The following is a 20,258-nucleotide window of genomic DNA, read 5'->3' on the forward strand; positions in this document are numbered from 1 at the left end:
TTTGTTGACAAAGATGTTAGAGTAGGAGACTGTGACAAGGGCTACTACCTTGCCTCTTGAAACATACTGAATTGGTCAATACAAGCAAGCGTGCAACTTACTAGCCTGGCTGTATTTCAATTTTGTGATGCAGGGAAAAGAACCCATTTCATTTTTGGCAAAACAACACCTTTCAGAAAGATTAACATTCCTCCTGCCAAAAAAGGGATTGAAATAATTTATCTTGAACAGTTCCTCTCAACTCTAAATTCTGAAAAGCACAGTTTCCTCAGCAGTGTTTTTAGTCATTATTCAAAGCTTAGGACACACTCTCTCCCCCTAACATCTGTTGCTGTGCTTGCATCAAACCTAAACTTGCCAAGAGAGAGAACTGATGAAATTACAGCAATTACAACAGATTAACATATGTTCATAGCATGCACGTTTCACTGCTTCTGGGATTTCTGTTGTTTTTTGTTGGTTTTTTTTTTTTTTTTTTTTTAACTGCATTACTCTTGTAATGTTCTGTAACCTTTGTATTGAAGGGACATTTGCAGAAGTTAACAGAGGGAACTTAGAGAGATACATCAGACAAGACCACTCTTAATGATTTTCATTACAAACAGTGGCCATTAGGATAATACGCTGATACAGACTTGGGGACCTAGAGCCTGCAGAGGTCCACCACATCACTTATGCAGTGATATGCTCTCCTATTAAATCAGTAGTGACAGTTCTTGGACAGAAAACTGCATTTCTTAAAGGGAGAAGTATTGTTATTGGATGGAGACACATGCTGAGAAGGGATAGTAAGACAATGTGAGACAAGAAGGCTCTCAAACCACAGAAGTGTGACAGACAAAGCCAGAGGAATTCTAAGACTGGTGAGGAAGTAGAGACAGTTCTGCTTGTATATTTCACAACTTTTAATCAGTTTTTCTGGAAACTGATTAAAAATTACCTCACATCTTCCCGAGGAGCACCAGATGGATAATCTGATTCCAAATGTATGCCCAGAGTCCATATTTCACTTGGACATCTCTAATTTGTAAGCCAAGAGCATGTGAGACTCACCAGGTGAACAACAGTACAGCAGTGCACCAAGAACCTACAAGGTTTTCAAGTCTCTCTTGATTCCTCCTGACCCAGAAGATGGGAAACCTTTGTTACCATTACTCATGTGTGATGTTTGGAAATCTAAACCAAAATCTAGCAGACAGGCATGACTAGACTTCAGCATGGACCAGATTTCAGCACAACTCAAGCAACCGAATTACATACAAAGTATCAGTATTTTCTGCAGGGAGAAGGCTCTTCAAGATGGTGAATGCAGTTTGACAATAGGAAGGAAAATTAAGACCAAAAAAAAGTTTTATAAAGCAAGCTATTAGACAAGGTTTTCTATAGTATCTGCTTTTGTAGCATTTCATGAATGCCAGGATATGAAAAGAAGAGAAGGAACACAAAAGTCCCACAGTGGCCATGTGACTAAGTTTCATATTACAACGCTAATAATAGAAATTAGAACTACTCAGTGAGGTTCAGTACATGCTGATTGAAGGCAATGGTGTTTTAGGGTATGGGGAGATTAGAATCAATTATCTCAAGGTATGTCAGGATGAATCTTGCAGCACATCTGTTACTCCACTCTAACTGCTTGTGTGCCTGCTCTTTCTCCTTCATAAACACCTCGACAGAATAACTTACCTCCCATAAATTCCCACTTGTAATGAGGAAAGCCCACCTTCTGACTTCTGAGCTTCAAGAGCAGGAAAGCACTACAGATCATGAAAAGCCTCCAACTCCAAGACAAAACTGCAGGCAGAGCATTTCTGGTGGATCCTGGCACTTCTCTTGCCTGGTTTAAGTTGCCTAAACTCTGTCTCTCTCTTAAGAGACAACCACAGTTCAGACTTACTTGATTGATTCCTATTCAGGTGAACTACCCCATGCTCCAGCCCAAGGTATGGGATGCCTCAAACAGGGGCTACAATGCCAGAGCTATGGCTTCTCATCAGTGTTGTGCCAAATCTCCCTTGCTAACATCATGACCTCAACACCTTGAAACAAAATATACACTGCACTGCTATGCATATGTAGCCAGAAGAGAACCCAATGATGCAAACACCAACAAATACAAGGAGGAAGCAAAATAAATATTTTTTGCTTAATATACTCAAAGCTGTAGTTTTGGGAAAGCAACTGAAAAATGTTGCTCTCTCATTTTCCTTGCAAACTTTTCACTAGATGAGCAGTGTTGCCCCTGACAGAAATCAATTCTCAAGTTCATAGTCATGAAGCTTAGAGAATGTGTTTCTCAGTCAAACAAACAAACAAAGAAAAAGAAACCCAACAACTAAAATCAAACCCACACCACAAGGCTTCTATAAAACTAACAATTAACATTTATCACATTTAGAACAAAGAGATTGGTAACTGTGGTCCTCATCGCCACTTAACTACACTTTACTTTTAACTGGTTGAGTTTTAATGAACAAATACCCCTATGCATAGATGCCAGCATGGCAAATATTATTTGTGAATGAAGTGACAAAACAGAAGAACTGCTCACTGTACCGGTATTTAGTCCACCTTGGAGAATTTTAACATTAATGACTTCTGTGCATAAGACTTCCGGTGTTATACCTATGTAAGATTACTCCTTCAGTGCCTATGTAAAGCTATCATTTACCCATCAGTGTAAAAAGTAGGTCAAGCTTAGAAAACTATGCACAACTGTCTCTGCTATAATACTGACTACTAAAAAAACAGTCCACCCAAGATCTTTAGAAATCAGCTGATATTTTAGACTCCTGGATTGGATGAAAACATGCTTTATTACATGGTAAGTCATGAACATAGAAGATAATCAAGATAATCTTCATCTTCAAGAAGAAAATTATACTACCGCTAGCTTTTTTATTACTACTTTTCTGTTGCTTCTGCTTTAAGTATATTACACCAATAATACAAAATGATGAATTAAGAAGCAGTTATGGAGCTTTGCAATTTAATAGCATATCACTTAATAGTTTTATCAGCATCTTACTTTGTACTGAAAATATTTTGAAAGCATGAAGGTGGAGAGTTAAGTATTGCAAAGTACAGCATGTCACTGTGATATTACTTAAATTTATGTCTTAAAATAATGAACTATCCCCATCTTAGAATACGTAAAAAGTTGATGTGGAAGGATTAGAAATGCTTATTAAGTCAGAGAGAGAGATGACAAGTGTTAAAGAATTCTTCCAAGAATCCACTGCCAGCAATATTAGGGTGCTTAATGAAACAAAATTGATCTTATCATCACAAGTTGGTCCTTCAAATGAGGGCTGTTCTGTTAAGTGTACTTAGAATTATGTGGAGTATTACATTTTTTTCTTATGAACTAGAGAACAAAAATGTATTAAGTATTTGTCACCAACCTATCAAGACATTTTTGCCACAGGACAATACCAGAGAATATCACCATCATAAAAATTTAGCATTTGTGTTGCACTGGCAAGCAAGCCTTTTTAGATAAGTAACTGAGGTGACTGAGGAGACTCTTCTTCCCCACAGTTCTGTTTGTTGACTTGCTTCTTGTACAACTAGTTTCAGAAAAATTTTGTTTCTAAACAAGTGAGAGTGCAGCTGCCCTCCAAAGCTGAGTAAGTATTCCACACATCTACATTCATTATTTTATAAATAATCCTTCAATGCAATGCTCTGCAAAATTAATACTTCAGTAATATATGTATTTCTACTAGAAAGACAGTTTGTGACTAACAGAGTAGCAGTACCAATATTTAATAGCATTAAAGAACTAACTTGTTCTGCTTTCTGTTACATAGGTATTAGAGCAGTAGCAATTTGTGATAGGCTGAAGAGCACCACAAGGGAAGCGACCATCCTAGCAGGGAGGACAAAAAAATCCCAACTGTATCTTTGAAAGAGAGGAAAGCAAGGAGCAACAGAAGGAGAGACTGGCTAATTACTTTGGATAAGTTCATTCAAGAGAGGAAACAAGAAGTGCTGCAAGATGAATGAGAATTCTATATTAAAAGAAGTATCCAATTTTACTGCTGTTGCATCTGTTCCGTAACACCAATGAGGCAAATAGTCGTCACACTTGACATACATGGATATATTATATATTTCTTAGATATATTGGATATTTTTGTATCTCCACAGGGCAAGTCAGCACCCAAAACGCTGAAAAGTAACCGCTGTGGAGCACCGGCAGCCTTTGTGGTGGGGCAGCTGCTGCTAACTAGTCGTGGTACTGTATCTCCGGGCTTTGGGATTCTTATCCCCCGGCAGACCCGTCCGGTCGGGGGCACGGGCAGGGCTGCTCTGCGCCCGCAGCGCTCCTCTCTCTCCTAAACACGCCCGAGGCACTCGGGGCTCGAGAATACTCTGAAATCGGGTGCTCCGCCAACGATGTGGGGGAAAAAAAGCCGGGAATAGAGAAGAAGCCAAATTCGCCCTATATTAACAGCAGCAAAGGCGAGCGGGGAGAAGCCCGGGGACGGGACGGGACGCTCCCCGTGCCCTCCTCCGGTGGCCGGTGCTAGACACACAAGGCGCGGAGCGGAACAGAAAACGGAGGGACGCGCGGAGCGGAGCAGCGCCGCCCCCCGAGGGCACGGCTCGGCTCGGCACGGCTCGGTCGGGGGGGAGCTGACACCCAGCCCGGCACGGCCGCGCACCTTCCCGCTCGCTTTCCCCTGCGCCAGCCGGGAGCAGCGCTCGCCCCCGCTCTCCCGCGGGGCCGGCGGACAGCCAAGCACCGGCGCGGGGCCAGCCGCCCGGCCGGGCACTCACCGCCCCGCCGAGGTGCAGGAGGAGGAGGAGAAAGAGGAGGAGGCGCGGGGGCGGCCCCGGCGGCACCGCCGCCCCCGCCTCCCGGAGGCGCCCCGGCGGCGCCAACTTTCCCCGCGCCCCGCGCCGCTCCCGCCGCCTCGCCCGGTACCTGCCGCGCCGCCCCGCGCCGCCGCCGCCGCCCCGCTGCCCCAGGGGGCGCAGAAGGCCGTCACGGCCGTCGCGGCCGCCGCCACCGTGCGGACCGAGGAGAGCAGGTGCGGAGCGGGCACCGCGGAGCCGCTCCCGCCGCCGGCTTCGGCTCCGGCTCCTGGGCTGGGCGGGCAGGGCGGGGCGGGGCGGGGCGCCGAGGAGCGCCCGCCGCCCGCGCCCGCCCCCTAGCGGAGGGAGCGAGCGGCCGGGCCCGGCCCAGCTCCCGGCCCGCCCCGCCGCTGCCCAAGCCCGGCTCCGCTGGAAGCCCTTCGGCGCTTTCCGCCCTTCCGCAGGGGGAACGGGAGCGGGGTCACCGCGGATGGCGGGGCTGGAGCTGTTCCCTCGCCTCCTTCCCTCGCCCCGCGGCAGCCCTGGCGGGGACTGCCCCGCCGTCACCTGTTCCGCACGGCCGTGGCGGCCGCGGTCCCGCCCGGGTACCCTCCCTGCCCGCAGCTCCTCCCGGCTGTGCCCGCTGGCAGCGCGGCACAAGCAGCTCTGGGGGCCGGCTCCAGAGGCTGACACCAGCTGGGCACACCGCCGGCTGGCGGACCCTGCCAGGCGACGAGGAACCGCGTGTCCCTCGTGCCATCGCCTGGGGCAGAGCGGGGCCGGCACAGGAGGTGCGAAGTGTCGCCACAGCCCGCAGCGGGTGGCACAGCCCGCCCGATCGCCTCTCCCCGCCGGAGGAGAGCAGGTGTGGCCGCCGGCGGGGCGCGGCGAGCGGGCCAAGGTGTGGGGATGCGTGTGGAGCCTCCTGCTTCCCTCGCGTCCCCGCTCCCCGCCGGGCTCTGCGCTGCACCGCCGTGCCCGAGGCATCGGCTCAGGCTCTGCGAGCGGAGTAACTGTGTCAGGGCAACTCTACACCCATGCTAATTAGCTGAGCCTTTCTGCAGCGCTAATTAACTGAAGCAGAGGACTTCAATGGCCGAGCAATCCCGTGGCATGTTTTCTCTGGTTGTAAAGAAATTTTCAAGTGTTTGATCCTTGTGCCCTTGTGCTAATGAGACTATACATAAGATCAATGAAACAGTCCGGCTTAAATTATCCAGAAAAACCCTCCTAAACTGTGAAGCTTGGATAGTGCTCTCCTGATCTGTTTTGCCCCCTGCCTTCCGCCTTTTCTGTTAACTCAAATGCAGGGGTGGGAGCAGGCAGAGAGAGAACCGATGCGCCAGAAACTCCCTGCAAAAGACCCAGATCCAGGAAAAAAAACCCAGAGACAAGCCCGAGAAAAGCTTATCAGATGATTCCTTGACACGGCTGTATTGTTTCAAATTCCAAATTGCCTTTCCAAGCTTAATTCAGAGACCTCTGTGCTGCAGTTCACAATATAAATATATCTGCTGTGGTGATAGGGCATTCCAAAATGCAACTTAGCTCTTGCCATCTGCTTATCTAGTGATGTAGTGATCTAGTGCTTATCTTGTGCTATCTGCCCTTCTAGTGAGCCACGTTCATGGTTAGTTTGGGGAAAGTAACATGAAGGCAGCAGCTCCGGTGAAGGCAGAAGAATGGGAGGCAGTTTTAGAGGGAGAATGGGAGGCCGTGCATGTCTACACAGTACTGCCTATCTGAATTTGAGTACTGGGAGGAGCGTAGCTGTGTCACAGGTTTTCCCACCAGGCACAATGCCCACTGCTGCTCAGCACAGCTGATTCATTGGATTTTGCAGATTTCCTACAGGCTTCTCTGAATGGTTCTGTCTTACACTCATAAGTGATCTTTCCTGAAAAGTGATCTTTCCCAAATGTTTGAGGAAACCATCTAATAATCTAATCTCCTGTCATTTATTAAAGGTACATAAACTTAATTTGCCATGCACTTAAATCCTAATGACAGGCTTAAATACTAATTGACAGGCTTCATTCTATTAAACAGTTTCTGAGACTCAGAGTGAACATTAGTTCACTTGTTAATTCTATAACATTACTCCAGAATGTGAGCTTGCTTATTTAAGTCTGGAACAATAGATGTGTCAAAAAGCATTGGCATTGCCATCCCAAATCAGCCCGTTAGGTCACTATGTTTCCACCAGAACCTCTCCCACTTAATAAGTGAGCATTAGACCCATCTAATGCTTTGTGTCCCATGGAAGCAAGTTAATTTTTTTTTTTTTAACTGATACTTGGTATTTTCCAAAGTACTTTGCAAGCAATAGTCATCATCTTTTCTTTTAGAGACTGCAGGAAAACAGTGCTACACAACAAGTACACAAAGTGAACACACCACTGAGGGCCACGCTGCTGCTCCTCATATTGAAGGTTACTGCATCTTGCCCTTCACATAGTCCCATGTAGTTGTGTAGGAGCATTAATTCAGAGGCATGAGAGCCTATCCATTCCAATTAATCACAGTTAGGGCCTGATGACTTTAGAGTTGAAATATGAGTGCATCAGGCTTTTGATTTAGTGGTATAATTCCTGGACTCAGGTCCAAATCTGTGCAGCAGAAAACTTTCATTACAAAAATCAGAAAATTCTGCTGCTGGGCCTTGAAGGAAATATGTAATCCCAATCTTTCCCTGAGTAAAAACTATTATGTATTTCATCAGGTGCTATCAGTCATGCCAGTGAAGAAGAGAAACCCCCACTTTTGATTGGGAGTTGCAGATTTAATTTAAAATTCTGTTCTTGGAGGCCACTTTCCCAAATTCCTTGACTTTATGGAAAGGCAGAGAATCCTATAGTAATTAAGACCATGGAAGAGAAAAAATAATTTAATACCTAGGATTGGCACACATAGGATACCACAGAAGCACCGTCTCTCACCAAGAGATGATTTATCCCTCCAAATGCGGTATCAGTTTATAGCAAACACTTCTGAATCCTCTATTCATCACCTATTTGTTAAAGTTGTGCTAAATTAGATAAGTATTAATTATTTTAATGCAATTTATTTTCTTATCACACAATCAAAAATGTGGACAAGATGTTAATTCCATGAGAATAACAACCTCAAGTTAAAAAGGAAAACCACTACTCCTCTCAGAAAAAAACCCCAAACAAACAAACCCCACAAAAACAACAGGATAAAAGTTGTGTCTGTTATTTTCACCGTTTGTGGCTGAGGCATTATTATTTTCTGTAATTACTCAAACAAGATCTCTTTTTGCAGTATCATCTCCCATTCACTGGACACGTTAATCCCTACAGACTGGATGTCTGTTCTCATCCTCTTGAGTATCCAGCTGAAGACATCTAGGACACAGTTTTTCAACTAAATTTCTGTGTGTGTTTATTCACTTCTCTGAGAACTTCTTTAAATAAAAAGAAATCACAACCTGAACCTCAGTTTACTCAGGAAAAAAAAAATGCTCAGTTACTGATCAGAGGAAAGAAGTCCAGCTGGAGTAACTTCCTCAGCATCACCCAGAAGTGCTGTCATGGTAACAAATATCTCTGAGGGCAGTTTAAGCAGCTGCCTAGACAGGGATCAGGTACAGATTAAAACCTGATGAGGAAAAAAGTAGTGTGAGTAGTGTTATTTTTAATATAGATAAATTCTGCAGTTAGGTTAGCAGTAGTGATTTGAGGAAAAGTGTGCAAGTGTAAAAAACTGTCAATGTTCTATCCCAAGAAGAGTTAAAGGGCAAGGGGGATGGATGTCTGAGCCACCTGGTCTAGTAGAAGGTGTCCCTGCCCATGGTAGGGTGGTTGGAACCAGATCTTTAAGGTTCTTTCCAACCCAAACTCTTCCATGATTCCATAAAATATGTGCACACATGCACATACAGATTTTCAGAACTCAATCAGCCAAATTTAGGAGGAATTCCTTCTTGTCAACAAAAGACTCCTTGCTGTCAGAATCATGGACATGATAAAGCTTCTCAAAAGATGGCTACTAGTAAGGAGTTTGTGTGATTGTTTTAAATTAGCAATTCCTTATCTTAATTCTTCTTGAAAAGACAAAATTATGATCAGTTCAGCTGGAGGCAGAAACTCACGATGTGAAATTTCATCCCAAATAATTACATTCTGGCACACTTGTAACAAAACAGGATCTCTATAAGAAAAATATTTGACAATCTGAGCTGTGGTCAGCCTGCCTTATAGATAGATCTGCATATGCAAGCACAGAATTAACTTCTCTCCTGTTCCAGAGACATTGGAGTTCTAACCACTGTCCTTATCTCAAGTTCACAAGACATTTAAAAACATAAACCAATTGTGAACTTAAAAAAAATAAATCCTAAGTGGTTTAAAGTATGTTCTCATTATCACAAAACCCCAGTCTAAATGAATACAGACTGGGAGTGTGAATACACGCAGCCACTGAATGTTCCCAGCAGTTAGACAGTAAATTGTCTGGCCAAAGTAATTTATATGCTTGCATAGTCTTCATGGATATTATCAGCCTCCCACACTTTGGCTGACATTTTTGAAAGTGATTGCATTTACTTACAAGCATGTATGAAGCAAATTGTGTGCTGATTCATGAAATGTGTATCGTGAAATATTGGTTAAACAGAGGGGAAAGGGTGCCAGAAAAAAATTCACACTGGGGATGTGCCTGCAACGTTGCACTTACACCTAAACAGTGAAAGTTGTACCGGGCTGTAAAAAAGTATTTCTAAGGGGAATAGTGAAAGTACAATCAACTCAGCCATTTAAACTTCGATACACTAAAACACATAGCTGGGAAATTATTTTGAGTGTAGGTGCATAAAAAAAATAGGCAATCATTTTTATATCTACTTTGATAATCTACTTTGTATTTACATGAATATTGGCTTTGCTGTTACTGATAAGTGTTTGTCTCAAATTATCATTTTGGCATAGTCTTCCTTTACGGGTCCTTATGGCCACTCAAAAGTTTCCTCTTATTAGTAATATATAACAATTATAAATGATGAAAGATGGAGATGTATTACTGTAACTTCTATAATTTTTTTTCATTCACCTATAACAGTATTTCCCCACTCCAGGACATATCTTTTTTAATCAAAAAGTATGATTCATAGGAAAGAAGTGTCAAATAATTTTAGTTTTGTCTAAAATTTGCAAATGTTTTACATTTAGCAATTAACTATGAAAAACATATTTAAATGAATCTTATTTAAATGAACCCAACAAAAATATTTAATATAGCTGCACAAGAGGAGCAACATGGTACTATGCTAATTTGCTGTAAAACATACTTTGTTCCTTTCAAAATTGCCACTCCGTGAAGTAAAACAGGAGTCCATTTTAAGTTCTGCATCATTTGAGTTTGAGATGGAGCATTGAAGAAAGCTGCTTTAATTGAAGGTTAAAAGATATGGAGTTGAGCCTTTAGGGAGTGTTGGGCACTTTTCTTGTCGTTCTGGTTGATTGATTTGCATGATGTGGGTGGGGAATGTTGTTGATCAGCTGTCCATTTTAATTTTGTACTGGTTGTGTCAGCTTTAAAGTGAGGGGCAAGAATATAAGCTTTAGTACAGACACTGCTGCAGGCCAAAGTAAGTAAAATAGCACTATATACACTCTTGAAATGTGTGATATTTAAGTCAGTTCAGAACATCATATGCTGCAATATATTATTTTTTGTCTCATATTGAGTAAGTGCCTTCTCATTTTTTCTTTTCCTGTTTCACATGTATATAAACAAGGTGGAATTAATAGTCTTTAAACTTAACATGTCACTGTCCTGGTTTCTTGAGAAATACCGTTCTGAATTTAGCAGGAAACCAACAAACCTTAATGATGAGACTTGAGATGTCCCCTAAAGGAAAAAAAAAAAAAACCCCAAAAAACCCCCTAAAGTTTATTTTGATCTTCTGATTTACATTGCAGGGTATGCCAGATTTAGCTGCCATCCTGTGTCTTACCACTGCCTTATAGCCTATAAAATCACCCCAATTAAGTGAGGCTGGACCAGTCTCCTAATTTGTTGTCATATACACACCTATTGCAATCAGACTTCTCTTTTGAAAAGGCAGAACTGTGCACTTGCAAGTGTTTTATGAACCATTTCTACTCAGGGTGTTTTACTGGGTAACTGTTTCTGCCTGCATTGCTTGTGATACTGCTGTGACCATTGTGAAAATCAAAAGCACCTTCCAACAGATGGCACACAGGCCAATTAGTGACAGTAGTGCTTCTGCGTTACTTGGTGGCCTATAGAAACAGAATAAAAAGCCTTCCCTTTTGCCTGTGCTATCATACAATAGTGTTAATTAAGACTCAAAAATGGGGAAAAAAAAAACTGCCACCAAAAAAACAGGTCTCTCTTCCCACCCACTCCCCACCCTATGACAAGGAAACTGTTTTAGGAGATGAGTAATAGAGCAGTTGTTTTTTTTTTTTTTCCTAAAGGTTACAATCAATGCAAAACAAAATCCCTAAAAAAAAAACAAACAAAAAACCACCCCAAACACATAAAACCCCTTAACTATACTTCTGTTAAGAGGTTCTTAATGAAATGTGCAAATGCCTCAGCATTTTTGTATTCAGCACAATTAAGTCCAGTAGCACACGGGGTTATAACATATCTAAAGAGAGAAGACATAAAGAATTAGGTCTGGAGTCTGGGGAAGTCAAACGCTTGGCTAGACTAATTGATTTTGCAGGATGATGTTTTAAAAACCTATACAGTGAAAATACTAATGAGTTCCTTTTTTGGAGGGATGAGAAGAAGTTCTAAATTTAACTATGAACTTCCAGTAACTTTCAGTAACTATGAAGTCTTTTGCTCCAGGTGTTTAGGATATAAAACAGCTGGAGAGGTTACCCTCCTATGAGCCCTCCAAACATATCTCAGATATATCTGGTGCTATTTGGTGTGACAGGCACAAAAAAACAGAGTGTATCAAAGAACTTAAAAGCTGAATGTTGTAGTGAATGCACAGATGCATGGTTCTGGAGTAAAATCCTACATTCAGCTCTTGGGCTTCTTCAACAGAGTATGTAGGGAAAGTTTTCCAGTTCATGTTGTGTTGGAGAACTGTCAACACGTTGAACCAGGAGTGCTTGGTCACCGTCTTCAGCAGAGAGATGCTGGTGGCAGTGGTTGGAAGTGCTTCCTACATAGCTACCTTTTAAATATCACATCTCTGCCTTAGGTGCTCCAGAGAGGCACCTCTGTTCACTTGGGATCTGTTTCCACAAGTGTGCTCTTGTGTGTAGGTAAGACTTATATCCCTTATTTCTGAATTCTAATCAGGACCAGGTATTCTCCAAGCTGTGGTTTCACAGCCCTGTTACTGCAAATGTGAGTGTGGGCAGGAGTGGAACTCTCAAATTACATAGACAGTGTGCATTGCCAACCCAGGTGCATCCCTGAGGTCTGTAATCTGTTAAACAGTAAGGGGTGTAGTGCAGGAGTTTTAGATTTAGTCCAAATCCCACTCTAGACTTTCCAAATACCCATGTTGTACCTGACTTTTCATGCTGTTCATATTTATGAACTAAATCTCATAAGAAATTATCTGATGCCCTGAAAAGGCTGTCACTCTGTGGATTACACACATAGAGAAGAATTTGTTAAAATAATTCAGATTTATAATTCTGACCTCCTGGCAAACTCCTCAATTACAACATCCTATTTAATATTGGAATATTACGTATTCCTTGTCACAAAGCTATCTTTTCGGAGGCTACTGAACTGTGTTAAAACATTTGCCACTTTTGAGATGAAACATAACCTCCTGATTTTCTTCCTCTTTGTTAAAAACCCATTTCTTAAGTTCAACATGATTTCTCAAAAGTTGGACTTCAGGGCATAAAGATATGCAGACAATGGTTTAGTTTTCTTCTCCCTGAATCACCTTGTGATGGTATTTGCAGTGAAGCTGATGTCCTTGCAAGGCAAAAATAGGAAAGCAGGCTCTGAGTTGCTACTTTAGATACTTAGATTGACTCTTTTCTGTCCAGAGTAAATAGGAACAAAATTTATTATCCAGGTCCAAGCACTGCAGTCAAGTGCTCTCATTTCTAATTATTCCAAGCAGAGTGAGGCATATTTTTCCCAGAATGACCAGGTGCCTAAGCAACCTTTAGGATTGCCTTAGTTAGAGAAAGAAGTCTAATCATTATCTCCTTCTTTCCTAGCAAAAAAAAATGCATGTGTAATTCTAGATTACACATGTGTTAAAAGTAATCTAATGAGTAATCTAATAGACACACAGGCATCTAATCATCTAATGGCTCTGAAATCTACAGGATGGTGGAGGAAGACATACTGATTTTTAAAGGATCACATATAGGTGTTTTGCCATTTTATTAGAAAAGGCAGGAACAAAACAAGGATTTTGGGTGCCTAGACTAGAACTAGACTAGCCTAGACTTCTAGTTCCACTGGGATCTGCAGTTTTTGATGCTCAGATGCATACAGATCCTGTGTGGAGCTAGTTTGCTGATGTGAAGAGTTTGTGTATTCTTTGTTGACTGCCATTCCTATAAATAAACAAATATATACCACCATCATATGTTCTTCCTTTCCTGCTTTCCACTCCATGTGGAATTTTTATAATTTTTGCATAACAATATGACATAATCAGCAACATTTCCTCTGGCAGCACTATACTTCTGTAAAGCCTGATAGCTAACAAAAACTGTTTTCAAAGGAGAGCTGATCTCATTGCTGATGCTTGTCCATAAAGATGTTTTGGCATGATAAGATTCTGTATAAACTGATGTGTTTGTTATTGAAACAAACCTTAAGTTTTCATATCTATTCAAAAAGGAAAAGAAAAAAGATAGTAACTTCTTTACTGGATGCAAATGGCAAAGCAAAAGAATTTTTGAAATTTTCTAGTTGCTAAAAGACTATTTTAAGTATGGAAAGAAACAAATTAAGCTGATAAGAGTAGGATATTTGGCCTTTATGCAAGTGATTCCTGATGCTTCTCTTCCAAACGTTCCTTTATGAGTCAATAGCTCCAAGTAGCACACGCTGAACACTGCTATAACCTGGTATGCTGCTATCTGGAAATTTCAGATTAGACTCTGTTAAAAAATTGTCAAGGACAACAGACCACAAAATAAAGTGGGGGTGAGGGGTGAGGAGAAGGGGAGGTGGCAGTAGTTGCTTACAGTGAGTTAGAGGCTGCTGTTCTGGTCAGAGAAATATTTGGAGCAAAATAGCTACAATTATATGTAGAGAATATAAATGGAAATTTGAATGAAATATATACAGTTATATGACCTACTAATGACTCCAAAAAAGGGCATAAGATGAATGAGTCACAGAGTTTTAAATATAATTCCCTGCTGCAATAGTTTTATCATCAAACAAGTCTCCACTTGAATTAAAGGAAAGTGAGGGCTATATGATGGGGTCCTACAGCTATGCCTCAGTGACAGCAAAGGCAAAGGCTACACAAGTTGTTTCCATTATAAGCAATATAAGAGAGAAGCATTTGCAAAGGGATGACTCAGATCAGGGAGCTTTCAGTTTGACTCTGATACAGTAGTTCAGATAAATGCGCTCATTATTTTCTATAGCCTGTGACCTTTCCTGATTCATAAATAGTAACATTTATTTTTCTGCACAATATTTATTTTAACACTGTTACTATTGATTTCACTGTATTTCATCATTTTTTCCAATTGTAAAGTTTGGCTTACTTACTAATATAAGATCAGCAGCTTTCTAAAGGCAAAGAAAATAGCAAAGTCGTGCTAGGATTTTAACAGCTGAGAACAGAAATAGCCTTTGACACAATGCTTTTAAACTATTTTTTTTACTACATGACACAATTTGTTTTTAAAGAAATGTGATGTATCTTACAGACACATGTCTGGCAAAGCATGGTCATTAGAGAGGTAAAACAAACATAATGACTTCTGCTTTGCTGGCCACCAAAACAGCACAGACAAGGAAGTGCAGAATTTTACAAGGTCCTTTGGAAATATAAACCCAGAGACTGCATTGCAAATGTTCTTCCTATCATTTGCAGTGCTGTCTCTGAAGGTCATTTCTAATTTCAGTCACAATTTGAATGAAGTGAACAAGTAATTCAGATAGACTGCTAAAAGGTTTGTGAGTTTAAGGGGTGATATATTGCTATACGAAGCTTCTGAGTGCTTATATGCAAAAATATGTCACACAACTTCAAGAGATTTTCTTTGCATATTTGAAAAATTGAAAGGAGACTTCAAAATAATGATCAAAAAGGTAACCTATTTTTTCCCATTTCCCTTCTCTTGCATCACATATGTATATTTCTAAAGAGACAAGAAGAATAAACTTCATTGCTGCTCTGCTGCAACTGTCTGTAGAGACAAACTTAAACAGTTATTTATTTCTCAGAATAACTAAAACAAACAGCAGTTTCTTTCCCTGGAAATTTTGGTATCATTTACTGACAAGAAACTGCAAAAAGCTTCTGGTATTTAAAAGCTATTAGGAGCCCGATCCAGCCAGCCTTTCTCCTGTGTGCAGCTTGAATGAATTGGCTGGCTCTTAGGAGTGAGCACAGGATGAGAGCACAGGGTTTGCCCCTTGGCGTGGGTGACTGCTGGGCAGCCTTGCCCCAGCTCATCCTGTCAGAGCAATAGAGCTCAGAGCTTAAGCTGCTCTTCAATCCCTGCTTTAGCACAAGCTGTTTATAAACTCTCTCCTAGCTTGTTAATGCAACAGTTTACATTGATTATAATGACACCAAAGTGGTAATTAAGGGGGAATATTTTAACTGTACCTGATTTTAACCTGTGTTGCTATTTAGATAATCTGGTGTGTATATAACCTCACCTTGAAAACATATATGTAAAAGTAGAAGGTAAAAGATAAAAAAGTAGTTAAAAGTAGTATGGAAATATAACAATATTATATGTGAGAGGGTGCAGGGCTGGCTGATTTCTTCCTGTCAATACCAAGACAACTGCTACATACAAGAGTTTCTTTGAGTTAGCATTTCAATAAATTCAACCTTGGCAACTGTGCTGACAATCAGCATTAAGGTTATAGACCTTAGGTTATAAAAATCTTTTCTCCCATCTATTGTGAAATTCGGGAAGTGCAGCTCAAAGAAATGGAAGAGCTACAGCAGGCCTGAAGCAAATACTGAAGAGCTTGTGATCTCCCCGTGCTTATTTATGTGATGAGTCCTAACAACAACATTGGAATTTCCTGTAAGTCACATTTGTCTGGGAGTCTTTGGAGATTTGTGGCAGAGAGGGCAATGCATCCTCTTGTCTGTAACCTGTTACAGCCTTTTAGGGGTTTCACGGGTCTGTCCTTGTATCCCTTGTAGTTAAATAGCTTAGGGTCATTTCCACACGCTGAGATAATTGCCACCATGGAAGATGTGTGTGTTATATGTTTAGACATATACTCATGAAAATCTAGTATTTTTAAAGGCATACAGTTTCAAATACCCCACTTTCATAATGTTCATAACTTAGTGTAGAATTAAATAAGATTTATAGCCCATGCTGGAATAGGAGTATTTAATACATACACTATTTCGTGAGGTACCAATTGTAGAATGTTATTGCCATTAACTTCACAATACCAAACTTCATGCAAAGCTTTGGTTGATACCCTCAGTACCAAGTGGCTAAATATTAATGAAACTAGCACAGATTTTCACATCAAAAGCATGCAAATATTCAGAACTAGTTATTTACTTTTTATAGTGAAGACCTAGAAAAAGAGTCTTAAGTATAAAATATTATAGCTCTAATTTTTTGATGGACTTATTATAAGGCGCTTGGTAAGTTTTGTTAAAGAATTATTTGAAGAAATTGACAGTGGTAATCTATATAGCACTGGAGCAAAACTTACGTCATTTTCATACAAAGGTAGATACTTTTGAAATATTTTTTGTGTACTTTGTGTAACAAAGAGAACATATTTCAATATAATATTTCATGCTGAAAATACATTTCACTAAGGGTATAAAATATGAAGATTGATTTTCATTAAAATTTTCAGTCAGTCAGGCCTTGGTATATAGTAAAAATCAATAACTGTTTTAGTCTTTTTTAAATCTTATTTATTTCTATTCTAATAGAGGGTGGGAATAAGAAGCCCCCCTGGTGACAGAACTAGTATCTTTGTATTGAAATAGATATTAAAAAATAATATTATGTACTTAGGGACTTTAAACTGCATATGCCCAGGTGCTTTATTCTGTGCTCATAAAGAGCCCCATGGAAACTGAAGAGGACTGCTCATACACATGAAGTTAAAACACATTTCTGTGCACTAGTAAGTTTAAGGGCTAGCTTAAAAAATTAATTAAGGAGCTGTCATTTTATTGCCTTTATATTTCCAAGGAAAAGAGTATGTGGTATATTAAATAAATCACTGTCAGCCCAACTGTGTAAGAAGTTTTCTATGGGACATATTTTTTCAGTATCTTGAAGTCACTCCTCCAGATTATATTTCAGAGACAATATGAGTGTTTAGACTTAGAAAGTGACACCAGGGATCTAAGCGCTGGAAAGCATTACCTGTCAGTCACTTCTGAGGACAACTTGAAAAGGATTAGTGCAAAAAAAATAAATTAAGCATGAACTCAAATGACTTGGTAAAGCTGAGTCATAGCAAAAATTTCTGTGATGCTGACTGCCTGAGAAACCAGGCCTTTCTGTTTCATAATGGCATAAACTACTTTTTAAAGCAGTCAACAGTGCTGTTTTCTGGTAATGCAAAAAATCTTCCTGTACACAGAATCACAGATTTGTGATTTAGTCCACTTTAAAATGCAGGCAAAGGACCATACACTATATTTTTTATTTATTTTATCATTTGCAGAAATGCAAAATGAGGAAACAGCTTGAAAAATAAATAGCTTAAAAGGAAAAAGACAATTTGATCCATAGATGAATGGGGTTCCAGATGTAATTCTAGGGGTTTTTTGCTGAAAGAAAATGACCTTATAATTAACATAAGATGGTATGATCAACCAAATAAAACTTTCCATTCTGAAACTGCAACATGGGGGTTTTTGAGCCTATGAAAGGGAGGAAAACACTTTTATTACAGTCATACATTTAGCTGAGAATGAGCAAATAGATTATATTTAAAGAATGTTTTTTCTGGTGACTGGGAGTAAGGCTCAGAAACAAATCCCTTAAATCACTATTATTAGCCATCTCAGAGGAGAAAGATATTTTATCTGACTCTGCCCCAGTTTGAAGACCTCTCAGTAATATTTAGAAATTGAAGTAAAACTATATGAAACTCATTTGTCCTAATTTCTAGGGCCTACTAAAGAGATCCATATTACAAGTCTAATCTAAGGAATGATGCTTTAGAGGGCTAGTCCCCTGCTCCCAAACATAAAGCTTTCTTCCCACCAGCACTTGTTCTTTGCCCTAGAGAGGTTGTGATTTTATTTTATATTTCCAATATAAATGAAACTGTATCATCTTAATAGGAGTTGGGAACATTTAAAATTCAAGACGTAGTTGCTACATAATGGCAGAATTGTATTGAGGCACAACCTACAAGCACCACTTTCTTTTCTTGTTGCATTAATTCATTTGGTGACAATCTAGGTGTGGTCTCCTAATTCAATTTACATTCAGTTAAACAGGTGAAGAAAAAGAGGTGTTTGGTTGGTTGGTTGTTTGGTTTGTTTGTGGTGATAACCTTCCAGAAAATACTCTCTTCAGAAAACTGCTGCCTATGTTTTCAGCACCCTGGAAAACTGATGGAAAATACCATAAATGTGTGTCAGTTAGGAAAAAAAAAAAGGAAACCTGTGTGAAATTGTAGCATAGCATTTCCTATGATGACACCACAAACTCATGAAGATTTAATAAAAAAAAATCTAAAATTAAACAAATCCTATGGTGTCTTGAGTGGTTTTGAAAGAGTTTAAGTCGGGAAAATCGCTAATCTTTAACAGCCAAAATACTTTGAATTTCTGCCAACCTTGTATTTCTTTCTAGGTTTGTACCAGTCCATATTTTCCATGCCTTTCTGTTGGCTACTTGCCTTCTTAGTACCTTAACTAAAAGGTAAGGAATAAAGCTATACTTGGCTACCAGGCCATTCTGATGAGTCAATATAAACTGCTTTCTTGGAGGCCAAAAATACCTTTCTTATGATGAAATGATGGAATTTTATTTAAATTAACAACTAGTACTTATAGCAAGTGCCCATGTTAAAAAAAAAAAATGGTCTGGACACTTGAGGCACAGAGGATACAGCAGAGCTCAGGTATTACCTCCAGTGACATCCAGTCAAATGGATCCACTGTCCAAGGTAGCCACAAAGATTACAGGTTTCCATTGGATTCTGAAGCATAAAAGTCAAGAAAGCAGACTTTGTAGAGAAAAAAAAATGTCATTAGATGAACTGACCATGCTGTGCTTGGTCATAGAACCTCTGCAGTGTATACCAGCAACGTCTGTTGCATCTTTCTAAATAGAAGATAGATCACTTCCATTTCTGCCTTCATTGTGGGGATTTTCATAGGTCATTTACAGTGCTTGGTGATGGAAAAGAAGAGCATAAATCTGCTCAGCCCTAGCACTACAAGTAAAGAACAGCACAATCTCAGTTTGGATGCAAAAGGAAATATCTGCTGAATAAAGTCAACACTTGAACTGAAGAGAGGGAGTGAACAACAGTAGAAAGATATCCGTGAGTAATTTTGTGCATGCATATGCTGGTTGTGGAAGAGGAGTGCTGCTTTACAGGTGGGTAACTCATGGATGAGTCAAGAGCAACTCTAGTGACAAACCTGCAGGAAGTGGAATTCCCATAAACCCTTCACACTTAAACTGCCTTCAAAAGAATGTATGTCTGCAACACCAAATACTCTGACATTCACAGCCAATAAAAGTCTTCACAAATCAGAGAGCTGAGATCAGCCAGACCACAAGAGCAAAGCCTGTGAAAGTGGCCTCAAGAGTTACTAAAAAAAAGTCACAAACAAAATTATCACTCTCAGAAAGACCTAGGGAAAAAAAACCCCACAAAACAAAAAACAAAAAACCCCCCAAAAAACCAAACCAAAACAAAAAAGTCCCTCTCAGAGTCCTAGCATTTCTAGCACTTCTGAGACTTCACAAAGTTACGGAAATGCTGCTGCAGGCTTTATTACCTTTTGTTTTTTTTTCTCCTCTAAAGAGAGAAGAGAGAATGACATAAACATAAAGTTAGCTTTTAAGCTGAAAAAAACCCCAAAACCTAATTCACCATTCTATCTTTAAGGCTGTTTTCCCCGTTCTGCCGGAGGAAGATGCTGAAGCGCCGCTGCGCAGGTCGTGTGCCGCCCTCTGGTGCCCGCGGCCCGTCTCCGCTTCCCCGCCGGGAGCGGGCAGGGCGGGGCGCGGGGAAATGCCGCTGAAAGAGGGAAAAATGCCGCTGAAAGAGGGAAAAATGCCGCTGAAAGAGGGAAAAAT

At 40.5% G+C, this 20,258-nt stretch overlaps 1 protein-coding gene across 5 annotated transcripts in view; it reads right to left on the reverse strand.

The window, feature by feature from the left end:
* PTPN3 (protein tyrosine phosphatase non-receptor type 3) overlaps window positions 1-20,258 on the reverse strand; it is a 158,940-nt gene that overhangs the window by 114,883 nt on the left and 23,799 nt on the right. The window contains exon 1 of one of the 5 annotated variants that reach the window (XM_085571782.1): window positions 4,934-5,107. The exons of 3 other annotated variants lie outside the window; for them this stretch is intronic. The gene's annotated coding sequence lies outside the window, so the exon portion shown is untranslated. Of the gene's footprint in view, window positions 1-4,933; window positions 5,108-20,258 lie in introns of those variants that run through there. One more of the 5 variants, XM_021528763.4, reaches the window with a different exon arrangement.

The sequence above is a fragment of the Lonchura striata genome, chromosome 2 (assembly GCF_050655825.1).
Source record: "Lonchura striata isolate lonStrDom1 chromosome 2, ASM5065582v1, whole genome shotgun sequence".
NCBI classification, from domain to species: Eukaryota; Metazoa; Chordata; class Aves; order Passeriformes; family Estrildidae; genus Lonchura; species Lonchura striata.